This window comes from Talpa europaea, assembly GCF_964194135.1.
Source record: "Talpa europaea genome assembly, chromosome: 3".
Taxonomy (NCBI): domain Eukaryota; kingdom Metazoa; phylum Chordata; class Mammalia; order Eulipotyphla; family Talpidae; genus Talpa; species Talpa europaea.
Genome location: NC_140069.1, coordinates 37,959,279 through 37,980,296, shown reverse-complemented (window position 1 = coordinate 37,980,296; position 21,018 = coordinate 37,959,279). Strand labels below are relative to the sequence as shown.

At 37.9% G+C, this 21,018-nt stretch overlaps 1 pseudogene across 1 annotated transcript; it reads left to right on the top strand.

The window, feature by feature from the left end:
* The first annotated feature begins 13,611 nt into the window (after positions 1-13,611).
* LOC311168817 (adenylate kinase 2, mitochondrial-like) lies at positions 13,612-14,620 on the top strand (annotated as a pseudogene). Its single transcript has 2 exons — positions 13,612-14,057; positions 14,324-14,620. The product of its transcript is annotated as an adenylate kinase 2, mitochondrial-like (transcript).
* Positions 14,621-21,018: the final 6,398 nt, after the last annotated feature.

Genomic DNA, 21,018 nt, shown 5'->3' with positions numbered 1-21,018 from the left:
AGCTAAACATCCTCTTATCATGCAATCCAGTAATCACTCCCACCCTTAGTCTTTTCCCAAAGGGGTTGAAAACTTCTGTTCACACAAAATCCTGTACATGAGTATTTATAGCAGTTTTATTCATAAATGCCAAAATTTGGAAATAACCAAGATACTCTTCAGTAGGTGAATGGAAAAACTGTTGGAAATCCAGATGAGATATTATTCAACACTGGAAAAAAGAGCTATCAATGAAAAGACATGGAGGAAGCTTAAATACATATTACTAACTGAAATAACTTAACCTAAAAGACTACATACTGTCTTATTTTAGGTATATGATATTGCGGAAAAAGCAAAACTATGCAGAGAATGAAAAAGTTGTGTTACCAGGGAGGCAGTGATCAATAGGCAGCACACAGAGGATTTTTAGTGCAGTTAGTTAAAATTCTGATACTATAATGATGGATGTATGTCATTACCCATTTGTCAAATGTACAATATCAAAAGTGAAAAGAGTGAACTCTAAGATGAACTATAGACTTTGGGTGATTACTATGTGTTGAAATCTGTTCCTTGATTTAAAAAAAGTACTACTTTGGTGAGTGATGTTGATAATAGGGATGCTATTTATGCATGAGGGTAGGGGGTATTTGGGAAATCTATATCTCCCTCTTGATTTTTGTTGTAAAACAAAAACTGCTTAAAAAAAAAAACTTAAATAAACAAAAAATCTTCACCAACTGATATATTCTGAAACTCATCATCAGGACTCAATAATCAAATGGAAAAAATTACCTTTAAAGCTTCATCTTCAGTGAAATAAAAGAAAATTATACTCTCACTTTCTTTCATGGTAAGTAGAAATGAATCATGTCTGTCTTTTTAGTCATCTTTTATTCCTTAAAGTCAAACAAAAGTAAATCAAGTGGAATAGTAAAGGGTGGGCTGGGCAGATGCATAAACTCTCTAGTAAATACTATAAATCCCAGAAGAGCAAGTGAAAATGTAAATCAGAATATTTCCTAGAAGAAAACATATATTTTCATGTTCAGGAAGCAACCTGCGCTATCCTGCACCAATTGGGCCATTTTCAGGCAGGAGTGTAGAGAAAGTGACAGCATGTAAATCAAAAACAGCTGAACATGCTCTACCCACCTCCAGGGCCACATGGAAAGCATAAATTGACTTGAGCCAAGAGTAACTTTAAAATATGGGAAGGCAGCAATAAAGAGAAAAGGATACCTCTGTAAAAATAAATCAGAAATCAGCAGTCAATTCAGAGGCAATGACTTCTTTCTTTTTTTTTTTTTTTTATCAAAGTTAACTTTGGATGGAAGCCCTGAGAATAGCCTACTTGGAGAGATTTACTTGCGGAAAAAGAACTAAAAGCAAATGTCTTGTGGATGTTGATTAAGGAGCATAACTCTTTTTAAGTCGAAATAATTTTAAACTTTGCCCCCCACCCAAGTTCTCTTGGCTTTTCCCTATGTATTTTCCTAGTAGGATATAACTAGTATAACTATTATAAGCACTAAATTTAATTAGGAAAGAGAAGACTCAGAACAAGAAAATAAAAACTGATTTTAAATGTCACTCACAGGAACTTATCGACCTCTCGGAGACCAAGGTAAAGCAGTATGACAGCTTGCATTAAATATCCAAAGAACTCCCCTTAATGGCTACTTAAGTGATCTACTCATATCTTTAAAAGACTTGTCTGAACTTCAAAAAATGGTTGAAGTGATCCCCTATTTCTAACATTCTATGAATGTGGTTGTGAGCACACAGGAAAAGTTCCCCTTTTTATTAAATAGAAATTATAAACATATCTGCTGATTGTACAAAGTTGATGTAAATTGAGAGTCTTTTGAAGTTTGTGAAAATGCTAAGAGCTCTTTTAACCATGCTTTAGGATCCAAATGTTGCCACTAACTTACATAAGACCAAAGCCAGAATTCAAGAAAAGGAGGGTTTGAGAAGTCATTTAAAAAAACGAACAGGGACATATGTGTCACACATATTTTTTAAAGCAGAATTTATCCGTCAGTATGTCTAAACACACAACTATGCTTGGCAGACAGAGGGGATAAAGATGTGGATTCCTGCAGCCTTAGGAGGCCCTTAGTCTCCTCTGACCCAGTGGAGTTTCCAGTATACCCACGCTACCATGCAAATGCTTTCTTTTATGTGTATATAATGATATGGAAAGTTAGAGAAGCACTATTTTATTTTATGATTAAAATTATTCATTTATTTTCTTTTATCATCATTCATTTTTGTACAGTGCTTGATTTCTTCCCTCAGGTGTAGTCCTGTTGTTCTCCCACCACCAGAGCACTTGGGATCCATCACCCATAGTCCCTTGTGCTCTCCCTCCCACTCCCCTGTGTATGCCTCAGAACTATGGTCAGCAGGTTCTATCCCTTTCCTGATCCTTTGTTTGGTTTCTCTATATTCCATATATAAGTGAAACCATCCTAGATTTATCTTTTTACTTCTGACTTATTTCACTTAGCATAATCCCTTCCAGCTCCATCCATGTTACCACAAACACTGAGTAGTATTCCATGGTATATATATACCAGATCTTCTTGATCCAGTCATCTGTTTTGGAGCATTTGGGTTGTTTCCATATCTTAGCTATTATAAATAATGCTGTAATAAACATAGGAGTGCAGGTTTCCTTTTGAATTACTGTTTTCGTATACTCTGGGTAGATTCCTAGGAGGAGAATCTCTGGATCATATGGTAGATCCATTTTTAGAGTTTTGGGGAATGCAGCTTTCATAGTGGCTGGACCAGTTTACATAGAGAAGCACTATTTTAAATAAGCAACATTACAGATGAGTAACCCATGGTTTCTCCAAAGAGGCACAAGTAAGACTAGCAGAGTCCATTTTCATATTTGCTTGATAAATATGGACCTCAGAATACCTGGTGTGCAACAATTTGTTCTGCATGTTCCTAAGAGATTAAAACTTTCCACAATTTCTTTAGCTGTCTTTTTTTAATTCGTCTTATACCACAAATTCAAACTCAGTATCAACACAATAACTCCATAAATAAATTGATATATGTGAGTGATCTACTCATTTCTACAAGAAATCAATTTGCTTTAATGGTACTATCTTGATCTGACAACTTTACTACATTAAGCTGAAAATACAAGTTTGCTTATTCAATATAGTTGTCTAATAAATATATCTATTTCTTCCTTGCAGTATCTGTTCTAGAAAGACTAATAAATAAGATTATGATTAAGCAGGTTACTGAAATATAAGCATAAAATGATAGTTAGAGACAGAATTTCAGTTAGAATGGACACATTTTCCAAATAAGAAAAACCACAGCCAGAAAAGTTAAAAGAAGAGTCGAAAATATAGCTCAAGTGTCCTACACTTAGCATTAGTTTGATTTTTATTTTCTCCATAAGTCAGAACCTGAAGTTTACGACCAAGGGCCTTGTTTGATCAGAAAACGGTCTGTGGAAAATAACAAAATCCCATTCAAATTAGCAAAAATACAAAAGGAAAACTTGCTGTCTCCTGCCATTGGAAATTTGAGGAACTCATGGAACTAGATGCTGGAATTCAAAGATTTCATTAAAAACTCTCTCTTTCCCCAGCTAGTATCAAAGATAACCAGCAGCAGCCCAGGCTCACATTCTTCCAGCTACCCAGCCCAACAGAAAGTGTTCCTCTTGGCCAATGTCAACAAAAATGTTCTGAATTTGATGCCAAGGCATTTCATGTAAACCATTGCAATTATAATAGTTATTACTCTACCAATATTTAAGAAATCAGGAATAATTATTTTTAAATATGTTACTTTACTTTTATTATTAGAATAGTGGAAACACTACCTACCTACTTTATTTAATTAAATACATTAAATATACCAGGCTAATCATGCTCAGCATAATTTAAGACTTCTATTTGGAAATAATTTTACCATTGTTCAACACTAAGTGACAAATACATAAAATTATTTTTGAATTTTATCAAAACTGGTTTATTAAGATTAATATATAAGCTGTTTATAATCGAGTCATATCATGACATCTTTTTTTTAAATATTTATTTATTTATACAAGCACTGGGTACAGTCAGAAGCGCTGGAGGGTAAGAGAATTCACTAGAGCCAGAGCGGGGAGCAGAGCAGGCAGAGGGACCGAAGTACACTGCTGAGGGGAGCAGCAGGCGGCTGGAGAGGTCTGTGCGCCATGTGGGACCCTCCCCCAGTGGCCGGGGAACAGCCGGGGATCGAACCAACACTACAGAGGCTGTGGGCAGCTTCGCAACCCAGCGCTCAACTGCTGCGCCACCGGGGAGGCCCATATCATGACATCTTAATCTCTGTTACATATTAAATACAACCTATCTATAAATTCTCCTAGTTCACCTTAAAAATATTTCTTAATCCATCACCCTAAGCCAATCCTTCATTATCTTTTGTGTAGATTAGGGCCATAAATCTCTAACTTTTCTCTATCCTGTCATTAGCTTCACTACAACTGAAAGAGTTTTTTAAGAGATAAGGTTTATCACCCCTGTTTTAAAACTCTTCTATGGCTTCTTGTTACATCTGAAATAAAATTAAAACTGCTATGGCCTACAAGACCCTGAGTTGTCAGGCCTTTGTACACATTTTTATTCTATTCTGCTACCTCCCCCCATCCACTATCACATTCTCTCTGGCCTTCTCTCAGATTTCCAATACCACAAATTTGTTTGCATCTTGGGTTTACCATACATGTTGTTTCTCTACATGGAATCTCTTTTCATTGGATTTTCAAAGGACTGGATCTTTTCTTTCAAGTTTTAACATGAACCTTTGAAAAGTATTTAATATTCTATAAAATGAGGCCCAAGTCAGGTCTAAAGAGCAATATAATGGACACACTGTCCAACACCAGAGGATGCTTTTTTTATTTTTTTTTAATGTGTGTGATAACTATTCTGCTAGGAGACGGTAACATAAATTGACAACAGTGCTATATTTGATATAATCATATAATAAATCATAACTTGGCTATTATAAATATGCTGCAATCAACATAGGGGTGCATATATATTTTCAAATTAGTGTTTTTCAGTGGGCACCTTTCATATCTTTGGAATTGTGCAGACCACCAATGCACAACAACATTGCATATCACCTCTTCAAAGATGTCTTCCAATCTTAATGAAGTATCTTGTGCTGGTCTCAATGTACCCTGTTCTTTATCACATAATTTGTACCCTGATTTGTATTCATAGAAGTATTTGTTAGTTTTATAATATTGTCTTTCCCATCCAAATATGCTCTGTGAAAATAAGGAATTTATTGCTTTGATCACTGCTGAATATTCAGTGTTTGGCACAAAGCTTGGCATATGGTAGCCTTTAATATATTTTTTAATGTAAAATTGAGCAAATCCTTCCACCTGTAAGCCTTATGATTCAAATCATGGAAGGAAAGACTAAAATATAAGTGGGCCAAGTGATCCACAAATTTCCACTGTGGCACAGATATGCCCAGAAAGATGGAAAAGGAAAAGCAACTGAGTCTGACAGATTGCCAATGTCTTACTCAGTGAACATAGAGAAACTAGCTCAAAGGTAGGAACACTGTAGGCTTCTCCTCTGATGCATCTCTGGAGTAGACAGCTATACTCAGCACATAATAAGCATCCACTAGATAAGTGTTGAATGAATAAGTAAACCTATATCTGGGGCCAATATTCCATTGGTACCCACACTGGATCCCTATGACAAAGGGGAAACAGTGACTTGAGACTTGTACCAACCACAGCTTTCACAGATTGCTTGGGGACAGCCAGATCAGCATTCTTTGCCTGCAGTAACATTTGGCCTATCACTAACAGTCAAAAACTAATCCAATCTGATCACAGAAAGACTCTGCAGTCAAGAACAACTTAACTAAATGGAGTCTACTTCCTGTGGTCTATAAACACAGGTGTCACAAAGGACAAAACTGAAGGACAGGTGATTCAACTAAATTGCCCCCAATCACTAAGAAAAACCTAGGCAATGAGTTTTTATCCAATTTACCCCATCTCTTCCCATATTTAACATCTGTCTTGTAATTTTTAAGTGCCTAGAATGTGTAAAGAACTGATTAATTTCCTTAATTTTGGAATGTATTAAAAGAGAAAAAATTACGCTAAATTAGAAAGGTATACTCTGCTTTTTATATTTGTTTATTCAACTAATTATGCTATCCTTCTTCTTCACCATATTCAAAGCATAAAAGCAGACACAGAAATTTCAACTTTAGTAATGAAAATTGTTTGGTATATTAAGAAGGGAAAATGATATTTAGAAAAAGGATAGGGATATAAATGATTTCCAAGGACTGAAAATGGCATTTAAGGTTAATTCCAAAGTTCCCAGCATTACTGATACCACTGTCTATGTGTCCACAAGATACCAAGACATACCCCATTCATCCTATCGAGAATAGAAAGTGCTAGATATGGGGATGACACCTGAGGGGCTTGGGAGAGAAACGAGCAATGATGTAAAAAATAAAATAATTAATAATTAATTTTAAAAAAAAGAAAGTGCTAAAGATTGTTACGCTCATGTATCCATAAGATAATTCACCACGACCAAGTAGGATTCATTCCAGGGACACAAGGATGGTTTAACATCAGAAAATCAATCAACGTTATCCAACACATCAACAAAAAGAAATATAAAAACCATATGATAATATCAATAGATTCTGAGAAAGCTTTCGACAAAGTGCAACACCCATTCATGATAAAAGCCCTTGAAATTCTTGGGATACAAGGAACATACCTCAACATCATAAAGGCCATCTATGACAAGCCAACAGCCAGTATCATTCTCAATGGTAAAAGCTGAAAGCAATTCCATTAAGATCTGGAACAAGACAAGGATGTCCACTCTCACCACTGCTTTTCAATATAATACTGGAAGTCCTAGCCAGAGCAATAAGACAAGAGAAAGACATCCAAGGAATCCAAATAGGAAAAGAAGAAGTCAAACTATCACTTTTTGCAGATGACATGATAATATACATAGAGAACCCCAAAAACTCCACAGAAAAACTAATTCAACTCATCAATCAGTTCAGTAAAGTGGCAGGATACAAAATCAACACGCAAAAGACAGTAGCCTTCCTATACACAAACAATAAATCTGAAGAAGAAATCAAAAAAACCATCCCTTTTATTATTGAAACAAAAAAAAAATCAAATACTTGGGAATAAATCTAACAAAAGAGGTAAAGGACCTTTACAAAGAAAACTATAAAACACTGTTAAAACAAATTGAAGAAGACACAAAGAAATGGAAAGACATCCCCTGCTCATGGATTGGAAGAATAAACATTATTAAAATGGCCATCCTACCAAAAGCAATATACAGATTCAATGCTATTCCAATCAAAATTTCAATGTCATTCTTCAAAGAAATAGAACAATTATTGATGAAATTCATATGGAATCACAAAAAACCCCAAATAGCCAAAGCTCTCCTGAAAAAAAAAGAAGGGAATGGAGGCATCACACTCCCAGACTTCAAACTCTACTACAAAGCCATAATCATCAAAACTGCATAGTATTGGAACAAGAACAGACACACAGACCAATGGAATCGAATAGAAAATCCAGAAATAAACCCAAAGATTTATGGTCAACTAATCTTTGACAAAGGAGCAAAGGCTATGCATTGGAGCAAAGAAAGTTTGTTCAATAAATGGTGCTGGGAAAACTGGGTCCCTACATGCAAAAGAATGAAGCTTGACCACTACCTCACACCATACACAAAAATCAACTCAAAACGGATTAAAGAACTAGACATAAGACCTGAAACCATAAAATATATAGAAGGAAATATAGGCGAAACACTACGTGATTTGCACATCAAAGACATCTTTACAGACACATCACCCAAAACAGTGATAGTGAAGGCAAAGATAAACAACTGGGACTACATCAAATTAAAGAGCTTCTGCACAGCAAAAGAGACAATAACAAAAACAAAGAGAAACCCCACCAACTGGGAGAACATTTTTACACCCAACACTAATGATAAAGGACTGATCACAAAAATCTGCAAAGAGCTGATGAGACTCAACAACAACAAAGAAAATCATCCAGTCAAAAAATGGGCAGAAGAGCTAAAAAGAAACTTCTCTGAAGAGGAAATGCAAATGGCCAACAGGCATATGAAAAAATGTTCAACATCACTTGTAATCAGGGAAATGCAAATCAAAACTACCATGAGATACCATCTCACACCAGTGAGAATGGCACATATTAAAAATACTAGCAACAACAAATGCTGGCAAGGGTGTGGAGAAAAAGGAACTCTTCTGCACTGTTGGTGGGAGTGCAAACTGGTCCAACCACTATGGAGAGCTGTGTAGAGATTTCTGGACCTACTAAACATAGAGCTTCCATATGATCCAGCAATTCCACTCCTAGGTATTTACCCAAAGGACACAGAAACATCAATTCCAAAGAGCACCTGCACCCCTATGTTTATAGCAGCACTATTTACAATAGCTAAGCTTTGGAAACAGCCCAAATGTCCAAAAATAGATGACTGGATCAAGAAGATGTGGTACATATATACCATGGAATATTACTCAGCATTCAAAAAAGATAAACATATGCAATTTGCAGCAACATGGATGGCGCTGGAAGGGATCATGCTCAGCGAAATAAGCCAAAAAGAAAAAGAAAAATACCGGATGGTCTCACTCATAGCAGGAATCTAGAAAACTTAAATAAGGGACCAGGAAAATGAATAACTATAAGAAAGTGAAAATCAAAATCAACAAAAAACTATGAACCAGAGACACTTTTTGGGAGGTGGGGGGCGGGAGGGGAGGGATTGGGGTCAGAATGGGGGGGTTGCAATTATATGGGGAATATAAAAATAAAATTTATTATTTAAAAAAAATTTAAAAAAAATAAAGATTGTTACGCTCATGTTAGAGGACTACCTAAGATATTCTGAAATAATTCCTTTGGGAATTTCACGTTTATCACATACAAGTATGATCTCCTGATGTAATGGCATCTCCCAATGGTAGGATTTAGGCAACTGGTCAAAAAACATTCAACTATGGAGCCATTGGAGGAGGGTGGGCCATTCTACAATGGGATCCTTCAGGTGTAAGTTAAATAAACCAGGCCCAGAAACAGACCACATGAATGCATGGAGTCTTATGAAATCTCTATAGTTACATAATTCTTTCTCAAGATGAGGAATGCTAAAAATATTCTCACTGTGGAACAGCATTGTGTTTCCTCAGTGACATCACTCTTCCTGGGCACATAAGCAATAAATGCAATCTGCCAATTGCTTCTCATGTGAAAAGAAATGTGCTTTAAAGGATAACGGCCTCAGATTAACCAGTTAAATAGTCCTAATGCTTGAATATAAATTTAGGAAGATGTGAAATTTAGACCTAGGTGAAGAAATGCAATCAAAAATAGATATTTTCAACATACAGGTCACTGCTTTGATGCTTTTCTAACTCTGTCTTCAGTCCTTTCTCCAGAATCTACTTCCCAGTCACAAGCAATATTTCAAGACCAGGGCCTCCCCGGTGGCGCAGCGGTTGAGCGCTGGGTTGCGAAGCTGCCTGCAGCCTCTGCAGCGCCAGTTCGATCCCAGGCTGCTCTCCGGCCACCAGAGGAGGGTCCCACATGGCGCGCAGACCTCTCCTGCTGCCCGCTGCTCCCCTCAGCAGTGTACTTCGGTCCTTCTGCCTGTTCTGCTCCCTGCTCTGGCTCTGGTGAATTCTCTCACCCTCCTGCACTTCTGACTGTACCCAGTGCTTGTATAACTAACTAACTAACTAACTAAATAAATATAGGTGACTTAAAAAAAAAAAATTTCAAGACCAGGTTCTCTCAAAGCCTACTATAGTAATCTGCCCTTTACCTCAGTTCACTTTCCGCATTTTCAGTTATCTGCAGTCAACACAGCTCAAAAATACTGAATGGAAAAATTCCAGAAATAAACAATTTACATTTTAAATTGTGTGCTGTTCTGATTAGTGTGATGAAATCCTATATAGTCCCACGTGAAGTGAATCATTCCATTGGCCAAAAATCCACATACTATCAGCATCTGCTGTGAGTTAGAAGTCATCTTGGTTATCAGATCAATCAGGAAACTGTTGCAGTGCTTATGTTCAAATAATCCTTATTTTACTTAATAATGGCCCCTCATACACCAGTAGTAAACAGCAATCTAGACCTACATCACAATGCCTAGATCATTCAGTTTACTTAACCTCTTGCCATAGGCATTTTATCACCTTAGGTCATCACAAAAAAAAAAAAAAAAAGCTACAGTACTCTAAGTATTTTGAAAGAAAAAGACTGCATTCATTTAGCATTTATTACAATATATTGTTTTAATTTTATTTATTAGTAGTCATTATGAATCTCTTACTGAAGCTAATTTATAAATTAAACTATCATGTGTATGTATATGTAGGAAAAAACATATAGGGTTTAGTACCATTTACAGTTTCAGGTAGCCACTGAGTATCTTGGAACAGATCCCCTGAGATTAAAATGGAACTACTGATTACAAGTGATGCTGAACATTTTTTCATATGCCTGTTGGCCATTTGCATTTCCTCTTCAGAGAAGTTTCTTTTTAGCTCCTCTGCCCATTTTTTGACTGGATGATTTTCTTTGTTTTTGTTGAGTCTCATCAGCTCTTTGTAGTTTTTTTGTGATCAGTCCTTTATCATTAGTGTTGTATGCAAAAATGTTCCCCCAGTTGGTGGGGTTTCTCTTTGTTTTGGTTATTGTCTCTTTTGCTGTGCAGAAGCTCTTTAATTTGATGTAGTCCCAGATGTTTATCTTTGCTTTCTCTATCACTTGTAATCAGGGAAATGCAAATCAAAACTACAATGAGATACCATCTTACACCAGTGAGAATGGCACATATTAAAAATACTAGCAACAACAAATGTTGGCAAGGTTGTAGAGAAAAAGGAACTCTCCTGCACTGTTGGTGGGAGTGCAAACTGGTCCAACCACTATGGAGAGCTGTGTGGAGATTTCTGGACCTACTAAACATAGAGCTTCCATATGATCCAGCAATTCCACTCCTAGGTATTTACCCAAAGGACACAGAAACATCAATTCCAAAGAGCACCTGCACCCCTATATTTATAGCAGCACTATTTACAAAAGCTAAGCTTTAGAAACAGCCCAAATGCCCAAAAATAGATGACTGGATCAAGAAGATGTGGTACATATACACCATGGAATATTACTCGGCATTCAAAAAAGATAAACACATGCAATTTTCAGCAACATGGATGGCGCTGGAAGGGATCATGCTCAGCGAAATAAGCCAGAAAGAAAAAGAAAAATACCGGATGGTCTCACTCATAGCAGGAATCTAGAAAACTTAAATAAGGACCAGGAAGAAGAATAACTATAAGAAAGAAAATATCAAAATCAACAAACAACTATGAACCAGAAACACTCTATGGGGGGTGAGGGGCAGGGAAAGGAGGGCTTGGGGTCAAAATACGGGGGCTGTAATTGTATGGGGAATATAAAAATAAAATTTAAATAAAAAATTTGGCATCTAAGAAAAAAAAAGGGAACTACTGCTTTTGCTTCGATAGTGGGTGGGAAGGAGATATTTATCAAAGTGTCAAATGTTTTCAAAGTGAGTTTTTTTTCCCATATGCACCCTACAGGATAATAAAATACCTGTCCTCTATGGCCTTTCCTCTGTTAGCTGAGCTCAGCAGGTGGAGGCCTCATACATAAATATTTCAAAACTCATTAGGCATAAAACATACAAATAAACTTAGACTCTAAGAGATTAATTGGTTAGAACAGAAAAGCCTTTGAAGAAACAAATATGAGAATCAGAGGAATTCTAACCTATAATCTCTGATTTCCAGACCTTTAAGTCTTAAGCAAATTTACTAAACTTTTAAAATTCAGTTTCACCATCTGTGAAAATGACCTAATCCCATCAACTTCTTGAGATTGCCGTGGTATTTAAATTAAATAATATGTCTAAATGCTGAGTACACAGCCTAACACAAAGTAAGGGCTCAATAGGAGTTGTATTTGTATGTCCTTTGGACAGATTTTCATTAGGTTGTGGGTTGACTATCCCAGTCACCAGATCAAAAGCACCTGGAAGGAAGGACTGTTTTATAATCACTATTGTGTCTCCATCAGTTCATATACAATATTTGCTCAAAATAAATCAGACATGCTTTTCAAATGAAATCAAACATTTGATTTTGGTTATTACATGTGCCAATATATGAATAAAACAGTTTCACTTATTTTCTTTTTTTTTATTTTTTAAAGATTTATTTGTATGCTTGTTTGTTTATACAAGCACTGGGTACAGTCAGGAGCGCAGGAGGGTGAGAGAATTCACCAGACCCAGAGCGGGGAGCAGAACAGGCAGAAGGACCGAAGTACACTGCTGAGGGGAGCAGTGGGCAGCAGGAGAGGTCTGCCGTGCCATGTGGGACCCTCCTCCGGTGGCCGGGGAGCAGCCAGGGATCGAACCGGCGCCGCAGAGGCCGCAGGCAGCTTTGCATCCCAGCGCTCAACCGCTGCGCCACCGGGGAGGCCCAGTTTCACTTATTTTCATATGACAGTGGCTGCAGATTAACTACTTCTAATAAATGAGGACCATTACTTTCCGTATCAACCTGCAAAACACTGTATGGTCTCTTTGGTAATTTCTTCTGTTTCTGACCTAAGGTCTCCTTTCCCCAAATCCCTAGAGCAATTCATGTGCTTGTCTTGCAATTCCAGTCACTCCTTTCAGCTCTCCTTTCTCTTCCCTCTCCCAGATTCCTCATTGTGCTCTCTGCAGTGACACCACTTACCTGCAGTCATGTCTCCAATTTTGTGCTCTGGGACTCATCACTCCTCTTCTTTCAGTTTCCCCAGTTCCTCATGTTTTTTTACTTGGTCTTGTAATAAATTCATACAGAAATTTAGTTAAATGTGTCACTCTTTTCTTCAATAGAATCTGCCACACTGGAGATAAGCTCTTTTTGATGGCTCAAGCTACAAGTTTTCCCTGCTATTGAAAGTAGAATTTTCCTGTAAAACCTTTCATAAACTGAAAGGAATAAAACAAATAGGTAAGTACCTTAATTTATATGAAAAAAATCCTGAGCATTCCTACACCCAAAAGTAACATACCAAATAACTCATAAAACCTAAAATAACACTAACACATAGTAAAAGCAGAAAGCATATGATACACACAGTCTGTACAAAGTAGTTCCTAGCAAAGGAATTTAGAGGTGCCACTTTAGCAAGTTGGGGGTGCATGGTGCCTCTGCAATGATTGTTGCAAAACAAATGCTGAACACTATTTTTGCTTTTTTTTTTAAAGCAAAAATCAGATCAATCTGCAAATATTCTTTGTATTTCTTTTGGTTAGCAAAAACTGGTACAAATGTAGGTCTTTCTAAAGGTGAAGTGGTATAAAGCAAATTTTCAAAAAACAATGGTTACCTGTACTTCTTTCCCCCCACCCGCCAGTTTTTATTACTGTTGTTTTTTTTGTCATTTGTATTTTAACGATTTGCCTTTTCAGAAAATCTCTCTGGGGAGTGAGTGACATGGGTGTGAGAGGAGGCCTGGAAGTGCTGTACCTGCTAAGAGCATTGATCAATGAGAGAATATCAAGGCCAAGGCTCCTACCACACCTGTGTGTCCCAGAACTTGTACAGGAGTATCCTAAAGGCATACGAGCAATGCTCCTGGGGCCTCCAGGGGTTGGCAAGAGTACCCAGATACCCAATTGGTGAAAAACATCTGTGTTTGCTGTTTGGTTACTGGCTACCTGTTAGAGCCATGGGCACTCCTGGTTCAGACCTGGGAAAGACACTGAAGGCAACCATGAATGCTGGGCCACCCAGGGAGTGATGAAATGGGAATAGGGCTCCTTAAGAAGAATATGAGATCCCTTCACGCAAAAATGGTTTTCTTCTTGATGGTTTCCCTCACACTGTGAGGCAAGCAGAGCCACTTGACAACCTCATGGAAAAAAGGAGGGCCTCCCCTGGTGGTGCAGCGGTTGAGTGCTGGGCTGCGAAGCTGCCCGCAGCCTCTGCAGGGCCGGTTTGATCCCTGGCCACCAGCGAGGGCCCCACATGGCTCTCAGACCTCTCCTGCTGCCCGCTGCTCCCCTCAGCAGTGTATTTCGTCAGTCTGCCTGTTCTGTTCCCCGCTTTGTCTCTGGTGAATCCTCTCACCCTCCTGCTCGTCTGGTCTGTGCCTCGGTTCTTATATAAAAATAAATAAATCTTTAAAAAAAAAAAAAGAGGTAAGGAAAACTTGATTCTGTGATTGAATTCAGCCTCCCAAGCTCTCTGCTGATCCAAGGAATCAAAAGAAGGGTGATTCACCCCATGAGTGGCTGTTCCTCCCAGGAGTTGTTCAACCCCCCAAAGGAACCTCTGAAAGATGCCATCACTGGAAAGCCCTTGCTACACAGGTCAGATGATTACCAGAAGGCCTTGAAAATCTGGCAGAAGGCCTACCCCACAGACCACTCCTCTGAAGGAGCACTACAGCAAACCAGGGTCCACTCTGCCCTCAATGAGACCCAGGCCCCTGGTGTCCTGACTGCAAGCGTCCTTGTGGCCTTCTCCGAAGCTACGTGGAAAGGCTTAGTTATGATTATCTGATGTTGGGTCCAAAAGAGAATTTCTTCTTCGTACCCCTGTTAAGGGTGTGGGTGGGTGTGGCTGAGCAGTCAGAGGGAAGTTTTCTCAAGCTAGTAAGAATATCATTTAATGTATTGATTTTAAAAGCACTTGCTTCATAGAAGAAGGAAGAAGGTATCTCTGGGTCCTGGAAGACTGAGTTGAAGACATTTCCTAGAGAACCCGGACCCCTGAAGTCCTACCCCTGCCCAGTCCTCAGGGACAAGAGGTGCCTCCCTGAGCCAGGAGGAGTGAAGACACCCCACAGGACAGCCAGTACTGGAAGCCTTGCCCCACAGGAAGCTTCTCACCCCAGCTTACAGGCCATCTTCACACCACTGCCTACCCCAAAAGTCCTTGCTATAGCCCATCCTTTAGGGGCTGCACTTATATGTACATGTTTTCTGCAGTGCACAGTACATACTTGTATCTAGGAGTTAAATTTATAACTACAATTCTGAAAATACTAAAAGTATCTTTTATCATTTCAGAATACAGAAAGGCCCCAAAAAGTCAGTGTTGCTTTTAGCACTACTATGCTGAATAAGCCCATTTGCCTTTCTTTGAAATGACCCAGACAAACACACATTTTGTAGTTTTATGCTTGTTTTTTGTATATCTTACCCCTACCCTCACTGTCAGCATAATTGAGGTTATTTTATAATCACTTTTCTCTGGCTTTCTTCTATTGAATCTGATTTACGGCTTAGCAACTGGGAGGAATAAAACTAAACTTTTACACCAGTTAGAATATGATCTGAAGGAAGGTAAAGAAATCTCAGTGTAAGCTTTTGTACCTAGACATTGTGATGCAGCTTTGAATTCTCAGTAAGTCTTTTGCTTTGATGGATTATTTTCTACTTCCTTAGAGCTGAGATTACTGTGTTAAATAACTGTTGAGTACGTGAAGGGTTTTTTAATAACATTAGCATTCTTTCTGACAGGAAGTGGTAGAGCTGAATCAGCAGGATGATACGTCCTTTAAATCATGTCTTGTGATGATACATAAAGACCTTCAATACTGGAGATGCCAATTGCCAAACTGCATCACAAAACCAAGCCTTTAATTCCTTCTGATTATTGAGTATTCTTCTGAGTATGTATGTGATAACAAAAAAGTAAAGGATATTTTTTCCCTGTGTTCTGCCAACTCTCAGCTTGAATTTAACGTTTTGGCTGAACACATTTCCCCTCTCTGTTTCATCTGGATAAATTTTGCTCTTTTTGTTTCCTGTCATATAAGGTTATGTTTATATAAAGGTTATATCCATAACCTCTCATTTTTGGGTAGAAGGAATTTTACAGTGCACTTTCAGGCTAATTAATAAGTAAAGCTGCTTAGTGCAAGCTGCTATGGAAACGTCAGATGCTACATTATGTGAGATGATGTCATTTTAATTGGCATTGAGGAAAAGTGGACCTAATCTCTAGAAACAACTTAAGCCAAAATCCTTTACTCACTTAAAGGGTATTTTAATTTTAAAGTGAAAAATCAGTTTCTTGGTGGGGAAAAAAAAAAATATATATATATATGTATATATAATATGGTTGTTATGGTTTGTGGGAAAAAAAAAACCATTGTGTATTTATCTATGTTTGTTTCTGCTAAATCTAAATCTTAAGGGGCTATAAAATCTGGTGCTGGGCCTCCCCAGTGGTGCAGCAGTTTGAGCGCAGCACTGTGAAGCTGTCCATAGCCTCTGCAGCACAGGTTCAATTCCCGGCAGCCAGGGAGATTCCCACATGGCGAGGCAGACCTCTCCTGTCGAGCCCGCTGCTCCCCTCAGCAGTGTATTTTGGTCAACTGCCTGTTCTGCTCCCTACTCCATCTCTGGTGAATCCTCTCACCCTCCCACGCCTCTGGTCTGTAGCCCAGCTCTTGTATAAAAATTAATGAATCTTTAAAAAAAATAAAATCTATGTACTCAAAGATCTTCACTGTGTGGGTTTATGGGAATGTAATCATTAACTCACGGAACAGATAATCTGCCAGAAGTGTTTGCAATCCGTCAGGTACCTTTATAATTGGTGCATTGGTTACAATTCTTTTATTTGCAAGCAAAGGAAACTGAATCTTGCTAGTCCAGATGAAATAAGAGAGTGGTTTAAAAGGCTGCTCACAAAATCGAAGGAAAGATAGCACTTTGAAGGGACAGATATTGGAGCAGATCCAGGGAAATCATGAGGTCTGGTTGCTCATGAACCTTCTGTCTAGGACACTCACATCAGATGAGTCAGCTCCAAGAAACTTTGGTTTCTGCATATCTAAATTCATTTTCAAATGTTGGAGAGAACATATTCTATTGAACCAGCCAGAACTTAGCTCTACCCTTGAATGAATAGCCAATGCCAAGGGTATGGCTAGAGAGTGAAAGAAAAGGCAACTCAGCCAGGGTCACTCACAGAACCACTGCATTGAGTGGCAACACCAATCCATCCATTATTGGTGAGACCATAATTAGGCTCTAAATTCTTATGATTCTAAATGGAACATTGATTTTCCTATATTTTAATTTTTTTAAACTGATGAATAATTTCAAAACTCCAGGTATAAAAAGATAAGCTCTCACTCAAGTAAAGGATAAAGACATAAATAATGTGATTAGCATTGTAACAGATATAATTTAGTCTTTTGCATATAGAGTTATTAGAAACTTTGAAGAAAAGTGTCAACCTTCCTACACCTGATGATATCAGGGAAAGTTTTCCAGGGGAAAGAATATTTGAATTGTGTCTTGAAGGGCAGGTGGAAATGTTCCATGAAGGAGGGAGAAGCATTCCTTATAGAAAAAGTACATTTTCGAAGCAACAATACCTACAAGGGTATGAATTAGAGGTAGCACAGCTCATTGGGGAGCTGTAAAATGTTCAATATTCTTGAAGTTTTGGAATCTGAAGAACATCCTGAAAATGTGTCTGGAGAGAGAGGCAGGCCCCTCAAGTTTCTTTTATGAAACATTCAGGTAAATGGACTTGGTGCTTTAAATAATGGAGATTCGTATTTTTTTATTTGGGGGAGTAACATGATAAAGGTAGGTTTTAGGAAAACTAGTTTGGCACCAAGGTGGAGATAATTTAAATAGAAGACTGGCTAACAGAGCAGGAAAAGGATGCCCAGGGAATATCATTCTTCTTTCTCAGGCAGACTAAATGGTGAGGGTCACTGATTGAAGAAGAGAATATTGAAGCAGTTTCAGAGATCAAGTGATACATGGATCAGCAGTTAGGAGAAAAAGACTAGGAGTTATATTTCTGAGTAAAAAATATGATTTAGACATTCAAAGTATGGTCATTATTGAGGTTTCACCTATTTAGTATTAGCACAAACTTCAGCTTGGAACCCTGAAAATAACAATTTGGAGGTGGATCAAGGAAAAGAAGACTGAGTTGGAAAATCAAAATAATAGGGAGAAGACCAGCAAAAAGCAGTCTCAGAAGGTAGGTAGAACCAAGGGTAGGGAGTTTCAAAAGCATATGTATCATTTAGAGTTAGACTTAGCTGCAGGTACAGTTCTTTTTCACATAAACTAGGGTTGGAGTTAAGCAACTGGCACTAGTATAAGGGATTAGCATCTGTTTCTTTCTACAGTCTACTCAGAATCTTGATAGTCTAAACTGGGTCCATGAGATTTATCCCAGAGGGAAGGAGGATGTGTTGAAGTAGGAAGCACCTCTTCACTTAAAAGATACTCTACATTTCCTACATTTTACACAACACTTCTTCCAATACACTGACAAACTTAGTCACAGCCACATCTGACTTCAAATAATTTTTAGATTTCATAGTAGACATAGAGTGAGTCAATTTCATCCCAATGATTGAAACTATAAGCTATAAAATTTCAACACATGTTTTCCATCATGTGTTGAAAGCACCTATAAAGAGATAGAGAAACTAATCCAGATTAAGAGGGATGCAAAACAAAAGATTTATGGAAAGAAAGAACAGAATCCTAGCAATTTATCAATCCGTTCTTCTGGTTGCTTCTAAGATCCAGCAACCTCCTTTCCCTGGAGATCTATGAGATTCTCAAAATACTTGCAATAAAATGCCCTTTTCCTTAAGTAAATTCTGGCTGGGTTTCTATCATTTACCATCAAAAAATGTCCAATTAATACTGAGAGGGAAAAGCTTATATGTTTAGGACAGAGGATCAGGAGAAAGGTTGAAGGTAGAAAAAGTTTGCAAATTGGAGCATTTAATGGAGATGGCAATCTTGTTTCAGCTTGTCCACAGCTCGCCTCTGAAGTAACAGTGCCTGCTCCAAATCCGTACTGTCCTTTTGACCTCAAACCCTGCCCACAGCTGTCTGAATCATGAGGAAACACCTGACTTTCTTCTATGTCGTAGAGGAGCTGGTTCGATCAGATTCTTTTGTGGGACTTAGTATTTCGATTATAGAGACTGAATTCACAAAAACCCATGGCTGAGACTATGATGAATCATGTGCAAGCTGAAACTGAGAAAGTCAATCATTGAAAAAAAGAGAACAGAGCATTTCTACAGAGAGAAGCAGAAATGACTGTGGACCCCCTGAAAGAGAGGGATAGGTGGAGTAGCTGTCTTGATTCATGCCAACCTGTATATTATTCCAAAGTATGAGATTTGGAATCTAAGTGTGAGCCCTGGATTCCTAGCAACTAGTATGAACTTATTACTTAACCTCTTTAATACTCAATTTTCTCATCTGTAAAATGAAACTAATAGTAGTATCATTCTTATAGGGTTGTTAGAATCAAAGGAAAGATGTTTGTGAAGTACTGAGCAATTTCTGACCTCTAGTAAGCTTACAATTAATACCAACAATATAATTATATTTAATACATTAAATGCAATATCATTAAAATAAAGTGACAAATAATACAATCTGTGAACTTTCCAGTTCCAATCCCCATCCATACCAGCTCATCTTTATTTCTCAGTGAAGTCTATGTATCCTTGTAAAAATCTATTTGATTGGATAAGACTGCAATTTTGTTGTTTGTGTGTGTGTGTGTATGTGTATATATATATATATATATATTATATATACATTACATCATTCATTTTTGTACAATGTAAGCTTTCTCCTCTCAGGTGCAGTCCTGGTAAAATTCCCACCACCAATTCACCCATGTCCCATCACCATAGTCCCTTGTGCTCTTCCCACCCCTGTTTTGATCCTTCTCCCTCCTCCTCCCCTGCAGAACATCTCTGGTCTGTGGTTGCCTGTTGGTTTTGATTTTTACTTTATTATAATTACCATTTCCCCCCACCCCCGATCCTAGTGAAATTGCTTGCTTCCCAACCCCCAGGATGAGTTTGGACCAGTTACCCCTGAATTAACATTCAGCAGTATTGCCTCCTTTGTCCATCCTGAAGTATTCTCCCTCGCTTCTGCATTCTCCACTCACCTAGCTTTCTTATATTCAGCTGGCATCTCACTTTTGCTGACTCAGTCTCTTCTGCCCGACCTTTAAGTGCTGTAAATCCTCAAGGCTTATTCTTAGGTATCTCATCTGTCTCTTTCTGTAGTTTCTTAGGCAACAGTAAAAGCTCATGGTGTTGATTGTCATCTAATTGAATTGTTGACTCCCAAAGATTATCATTTGTTCATAACTTCTCCTAGTCTCCAAATTTTCATATCTCACAGCCCACTCAACATTTTTTCCTTTTATTAATTTTTTAATTTTCTTACATTGTTGTCATATTTTTACAAAATTTTATTTCTCCCATCAGGTGTGGTTCTGGTAAATATCCCACCACCACATCACCTATGAACCATCCCTATGGTCCCTTGTGCTTTTCTCTCCTCTGTTTGACCCATTTTTCTCCCCCTCCCCTACTTTAAGCCTTGGATCTATAGTTGCCTAAAGTTTTGTCTTTTTTTTTTTGCTCTATGTTCAGTTTCCTTACATTCCTTCTATAAGTGATATCATCTGATATTTTTTTCCATCTGACTTAATTCACTGAGCATAATCCCTTCCAGCTTCATCCATGTTGCTGCAAATGGCATGAGTCTGCCTTATTTGATTGCTGTCACTCAACATTATAAAAGCAACTAAAAATTTTCAAGTCCAAAACCTTTTCTCCAAAAGTGTGGTTTCTACCCTTCAGGGTTTTCTGTTTGGTACTACTTGCTATCCACCCATCCAATTTTGCAAACCAGAAACATGTAAATAATCTAGACAACATAATCTCCCTATTTGCTAGTCCATCACTAAGTCCTGTTGTTTTTCAGTGTTTCTACTTTGCTTTCTCTTTGGTACCACCATTGTCCCAACCATCATCATCTTTCACCTGAACCCCACAACAGCCTCAGAAAAAGTCTCATTACA